We start from the raw sequence: 6,525 nt of genomic DNA on the forward strand, positions 1-6,525 counted from the left end.
ACCTGTGGACACCCTGTGGCTGGTGTTGCCGGAAGGGAACATTCCAGGGTGACAGCATGGTGACACCCGCACTCCGGTCCCCAAGCCTGTGCCTCCGCCTCCCTTCTCTGTAGACTCATTCACCTTACAGAAGCCTTTCCAGAGAGGCCTGTGTTTCCTTGCTTTGCAGGCACTTCTGTCAACACCACGACACCAACATGTTGTACTTAGATCTTAAAGAGCCCCGTAACTTGTATGAATATGGCCTTACACTTTGTCTCCCAGTGCTCAGAGGACTTTTTACCTCTTGTATCTGCACGGAAATTGTGAAGTTTCTTCTGCTGCTGAGCTGGGTCTGCTCCTGCTTGAAAAAGAAGCTCACAAGACACTTACTCTTTCTTATTTAACCCTATATAACAAATTAAATTAAGGGGCACAGTCCTGTAAGAAAAAAACTACTATAAATGTTTTTGGCTCAGAGACGATTCCTGTCCAGAACAACTGATCAGAAAGTACACACCACATGAGTTTTTAGTTAGGAAAAAACCCCTATTTTTCCTTTATAAAGCAAATTTGAAATATATGTTATAACTGAAATGTATGTTAAAACTGTCATCAATTCTGTCATGATTCGAAAGCTGGAAAAAAATTGTTACCCTTTCCTAGTCAGCATAAATTTGTCACTGACATTTCAGATAGATCTAATTAGACTGATGTAGTCATAGGTAATTATTTTCAAAAAAAAAAGTCATTACACAGTACATTAGCCAAGGAGTAACTGTTTAATGCCTAGGACCGCGTAATTAGTTCAGCATTCACATGAAAGCTGAGAAGTTCACCTCAAAAGAGGAAGTTGCCTTTTCTCATCATCACCTTTGATTTGCTATGTCTTACTACATATCATGAATAATTTCCTGTTCACGGAACCACAGAACCACAGAATCACCCAGTTGGAAGAGACCTTTAAGATATTTCCATTAATTCAGATTGGTGTGTTAACATCCAACAAGCTGGCATGAGCTAGCCTGCAAAAGAGCAGCCATCTACAGCAAAAGGAGCACATCCAGTCTGTGATCGATCCCTTTCCCAACTTTCATACTTAACGTGCCTCATTAAAAGTAAAAATGCTGGTTCATTCCCTCCACACCCATGTGGAAAGGAGCAACGACAAACCCCTGAGCATGGAGTGCATTCAGTGTGACGACCCTCAGCAGCCCAGATTTCTGAGACCCCTGGAGCTCTGTGGAAAATAACAATATTACAGTTATGTCCTGCCTGCTGCAGCTTAGGAGCAGCAACTCCATGTGTTACTTATCCACTGTCAAACCCCAAATTTCCAATTCAGAATCCTAGCAGTGTAAAATACGAGTGGGTAGCCCTCTGTTCGGGCACTGCAAAGCCTTCTGCCTACCTCCTCCAGAAAGCAGCCTACTGAAAGGGGTAGGTTTCCAACAGCAAGGTATAAGCTAGACAGTGCTACTCTTCTTGCAGATCATCCAAATATCCAAGGAGTTGGAATACCATATCCTTGGCCTCCTCTCAGGTTCCTTTTCTTGCTCCCTTCATGGAATAGTTTAAGAAAAATAAAATCTGTTTTATTGGGTTTTAATTTAATTTCATTAACCTTGCCATTTGAGTAGCTGCTAACTGGCTGAGAACAGGGTGCATCAGCATGACAAAAACGCAGTGACTTAGACCTCTCGACTGACCTGTGCCCTCCTAAGGCACAGTGATTTTTTTTCAGTTCTACGACAAAACGGTTAAAACCATTCAGATGAGCACAGCCTGAGCAGAGGCAGTCCCCTGGGGAGCACGGAAAGATGCAAGCCTGCAAAGGCCACAGTTTGTTCACTGTTATCTACGCAAATTAAAAGACATTTTCTCGTCTGAAATAACGCATAATGACCAGAGAAGAGGAAGTCACACTTCCTCACACACCCACACGAAAGATGATTGACACTAGTGGCATTTGCTGTGTTGAGGCAGTTTCTCCCTTTGTCATACTGTTGCTCTCTAGTTCTGCCACGGGTTCCCAGCACTGGCTGGCTTGGTCTTTACACGACAGCATTACTGGAAACTGTTGTTCCTGCTGTTATTCTTCACAGGATTAATGATTATTGCAGCAGTTTTCAGAACTGCTTCTCTAGTGGGAATTCCCAGCATTGAACAAACTTACACCGATTACAGTCCACGTTACATTTGCTTAGCTTCCTTATAGGAAACTGGAGACAGGTTGTGCTTTTCTTCCCTAAGCTACCCTCCTCTGAAAATGAAAAGGAGCTGTGTTGTAACTGGAAAGCAGCCAAGGATAAGCAGTTTTTTAATGGTTCGTGTGTCAGATCATAATCTTGGTTATTGTTGTTCCTGTGCCGAGGCTCAGCTCCCTGACATAACATGCAGCCATTGGAGCCAGGGAAGTAACATCATCACCTGAATGCAGCAATAGGCTGATCCCTGCAGTGGCACAACCACCATGGCACAGGCATTGATTATATGAATTCTCCCTCTGAAATCTTTGGCATAATTTTCTTACTCATATCGTCTGCTTGAAAGAGCACCTGGAATCACCCCAAAGCATCTTCTTATGCAATCACTGAAAATAAGAATCAAACTAAGAAGAATTTACATTGAAATGGTTGTTACTGGTGCTGAAGCTCCAGTTAAAAATCAGTCCATGAATTCAGCCTGAAGTAACACAGTTTAAGGACTGGAAAAATTTTCAGGGACACCTGAAAAATAATAAATGAGGAAAGAGATAATGAAAGAGATAAGAAAAGATCACTGATTTCAGCTTTTAGATTCCTGCCTGGTAGTGAAGCAGTTCTGAAAGACAACTTTGAATAAATTAAAATTCACCTGAAAGCAAACACTGATACTACGTCCCTCGTCCTACCCAGTGACAAGTTATGTCTTTCCATGCAAACAGTTGAAGAATGCAAATGACTGAAGTAAGATAGATAAGAAATTACTAAAGTAGAATAGATTACTGATTTTACTGAAGTAAAATAGATAAATAAAGTAAAATAGATAACTAAAGTAAAATAGATAAAAAGAAAATACAGAACCTACTTTTGAAGTCATTTTCTCACCACAAGGAAGTGTAGAGCAAAATGAACATTTTACTATCTCTGGCAAAATAAAGTAGGTTAAAAGAGTGTGTCATCACAATGCAATAAAACAATGTCTATGGGCTTGTTTTGTTTTGTTGTGGTTTTCCCAATGGAAGCTAAGAGAAGAGAAGGGCTAGAGAGGGTACAGACATGGAAGCCAGTCTTCGGTACACATGGCTGGATCCAAGGACACTATGAACAGATCAGAAGATAATTCATTGTGCAATACTGGGAGAACTATTAATACAAACTAATAGCTCTGTAATAGGGAAACTCAAGGCAGTAAAGCCAAGACATTTTAAAAGTCAGGATTCGCAATCAAGCAATTCCCCCTCCTTAGAAATTACCTCTTAGTGTGTACTTGTGTGGTCCCTGAAGTCTTAGCTCTGCAATTCATACCTCAGTCATTACCTCATAGAAAGGGATAATTTGACAGCAGATATATCCTTTGCATTTTGTTTCAAAAGGTACCTCATTAGTCATAGGTTGCAGATTCCTCTCACGCACATTCCTTGCTTTTATATATCATTTTAGCATTCTTCTCCTTTTGTTCCATTTACATCTAAGTGGAATTGAGCTGCATTCACTTCCCTGTTCTTGTCTTTGCAAAGCTGAAGAACCTCCCACAGGGTCTGATGTTCCTATATTAAAGTAGTTAAAAATTCTGAGTTAAAAATGTGTGAGGTAAAAATGGCAGTACTTGCTGTTCTGACTGTGGTTTCATGTTCAGATTGGAACAATGTTTTAGGAATCCCGGAGCTGAAACAAAAGCATCATGAAAAGGAAACTGCTGAGGGTCATCTACAGGAGATAGAAGTGGGTGGGAAATGAGTGTCTGAAGAAAGATGAGAAACAAAAGGCATCTGAAAAAATTATTTAGCTGCTTTGACAGAAAAATATTAGGGAACTGTGGATTTCGAGCTTTGCAAAAACCTTTATGATGATTCACAACCATGTGTCCATGTTTCCTCTGAAAGTTGTATGTGGAGTAACCCTAGAGAAACCAGAGGAGCCACATCTATGTAGAGCACAAACAAGGTGCATAGCTATCACGGCAAAACCACCACTTCTTTTCATGAGGAAAATAATTCCCAGTAAATAATATCATGAAGCACCACAATATAACAGATTAATCTTTAATCAGTTTTCATTTGCTTTTATGAACCCATATGTCTTTTCCAGTGAAGCAGCGAAGTTGCGTCAGGGTAGTCCTTCCACCTCAGTGGGAACAGCTCTTCTCTGGAATGAGCAACAGCCCAAACCACGCTTCACCTGGGTCTGCTCCCTGGACCTCGTGTGTTAATCAACATTGCATATGTATGTGCTTGCTGTATGAAATGCATGTTAGAACAGGAAGGTAGAGCATTTCATGTACCTATTATCTAACCTCTTTTCCAAATCAATGCTTCAGAGACATTTTCCTGGCACATAGTAGGTCCTGTCGGTCTACAGGCTGGCCCAGGTCCCAGGTTTTGTAGTCTATTTTCAGCACACTCAGCAAGAGTCGCACTCCCCACCTGCCCAAGATTCACTCCCACCAAAGCTGCGGTTCCGCCCTTGCAGGTATCACAGCACAGCCTGTGCTGTGGCCCCCAATACTGAGGGCTCTGAACAAAACACTCCCATTCCTTCCCGTGAGTTCCTGAGATGCCAGGCACAGGCAACTCACAGACACATCAATGCTGGGGTGCTGGTCATAAAAAGTTTGCACTGAGGCTCAGTCTCATCAGTCATCAGTCCCCAGAGGGAATTTCCAGCCTTGTTTGTTCTCCTCTCTGTTCCTCAAGCCCCTACTTTGTATTTATTATTTCATAGGTGGATGGGAGTCCCTCTTCCCACTCCTATTTTCTGACAGATCCAACAGTGATTTGTACAATTCCCAAATTCTGGAGATGGGGCAGTATAAAAATTCAATACCAGAGCTCAGACGCACATGGTGTTAGCAATCACAAGGCTTCACATCCTACTGAATAAGCTGCTGGAAATGTAACTTCCAAACCATCATACTGTGACCTTCAGTACTCAAGTGCACCAAGAAAGGGAAGGCCTGTGTTTCTTCTTCTCTATGTCACTTCTAAGAGGAAAGAGAGGCTGAGTTGCTGCTGAAGAGTTCCACTGTACTTTGATGACTCAGAGCAATGATGTCCAGAGAGTTTTCCAAATGTTCTGTCTTGAAAATCAAAGAACCTGACAGATGTCAAAGAATGAACAAACAAACAAACAAACAAAAACCAAAAAAACCAAACAAGCAGATAACTAAGTGGAAATTGTGTGGAGTATTTTGCTATGGAGTTTCAGAGGAACTATGCAATTGTGGAAGAACATTTCAACACAGGTTGAAATTCCCCATATCAGACTCCCAAATGCAGCAAGACTTCAGCCTAGGCTTATCTCGCAGTCTATTGTTTCCTTACCAGTCATTATGGTTTGAATGCTGTGTTTGGTTTTTCACAATTAATCAAATAAATGCTAAACCTACGCAGCTGTTAAGAAATGCTTGATAAAAATCACAGCTGAGAAGGTGAAGGAGAATGATTAATCCAAAGCAACTGGTACTTTGCATAAATTAAGAAATAAATATGGGGAGATATATTACTCACTGCAGAGCACTTTCCTTTGGAGCATTCCATGGCTAATTGCGAGTCAGTGTAATTCCATTCCACAGCTTTCATTTTTGGCCCCACCTGTGCTATTAAGCAACCTATCTGAAGACAATGATATCTTATAGTGACAAAAAATGAGGATGAGATAGAGGGTATCAAAAAGGTATCCAGCAATTTAAGAGGAACTTACGATGTAAAATTTACTGTTGTAGAGGGGACACGTGTTGGTTTCTCAGCTGTTCAACATGTTAATAAATTACCTAGGGACTGATATAAACCATTTGCTGATGATCCTATGGTGTTCAAGCTGAATATGACAAATTACAAATGAATTTTGCAATAGTGAGCAGCTGGTGATAAAACAGTGTGTGATATTCAACGCTGATAAATAAAGTGATATGTGTGGGAAATAAAGTCCTAATTTCATGGCTAGAGAAAATACCATTGTCCCCACCATCACTGCCACCACTCCTACCATGAAACCTTAACTACATGCAGAATGTGTCCTGCACTGGCTCACAGTAATTCAGTAGACAAGTGAAAAAAAACCCAAACCCAAAAAACCTACCACAATGAGTACGTTGCAGAACTTGTCTAAAGCTACCTCTCTTGCAGAAAAATATTATAGTCCATATATAATATAGTCACATACAACCTGCTCTAGATAGAAGTGATTTGGACTGGAGGATCAGAACTATTTTCCCTTAAAACCTGGAAGAGCACAGCTTTATAACAGTGCATACCATGCGTGGGTGCCACCATATACAACAACCTACTTACCATTCAAACATCCAGGTAAGGAGTGAACATCCTCTGTCTGGGGCTTCCCTACA

The sequence above is a fragment of the Buceros rhinoceros genome, unplaced genomic scaffold, assembly GCF_000710305.1.
Source record: "Buceros rhinoceros silvestris isolate BGI_N320 unplaced genomic scaffold, ASM71030v1 scaffold7562, whole genome shotgun sequence".
NCBI classification, from domain to species: Eukaryota; Metazoa; Chordata; class Aves; order Bucerotiformes; family Bucerotidae; genus Buceros; species Buceros rhinoceros.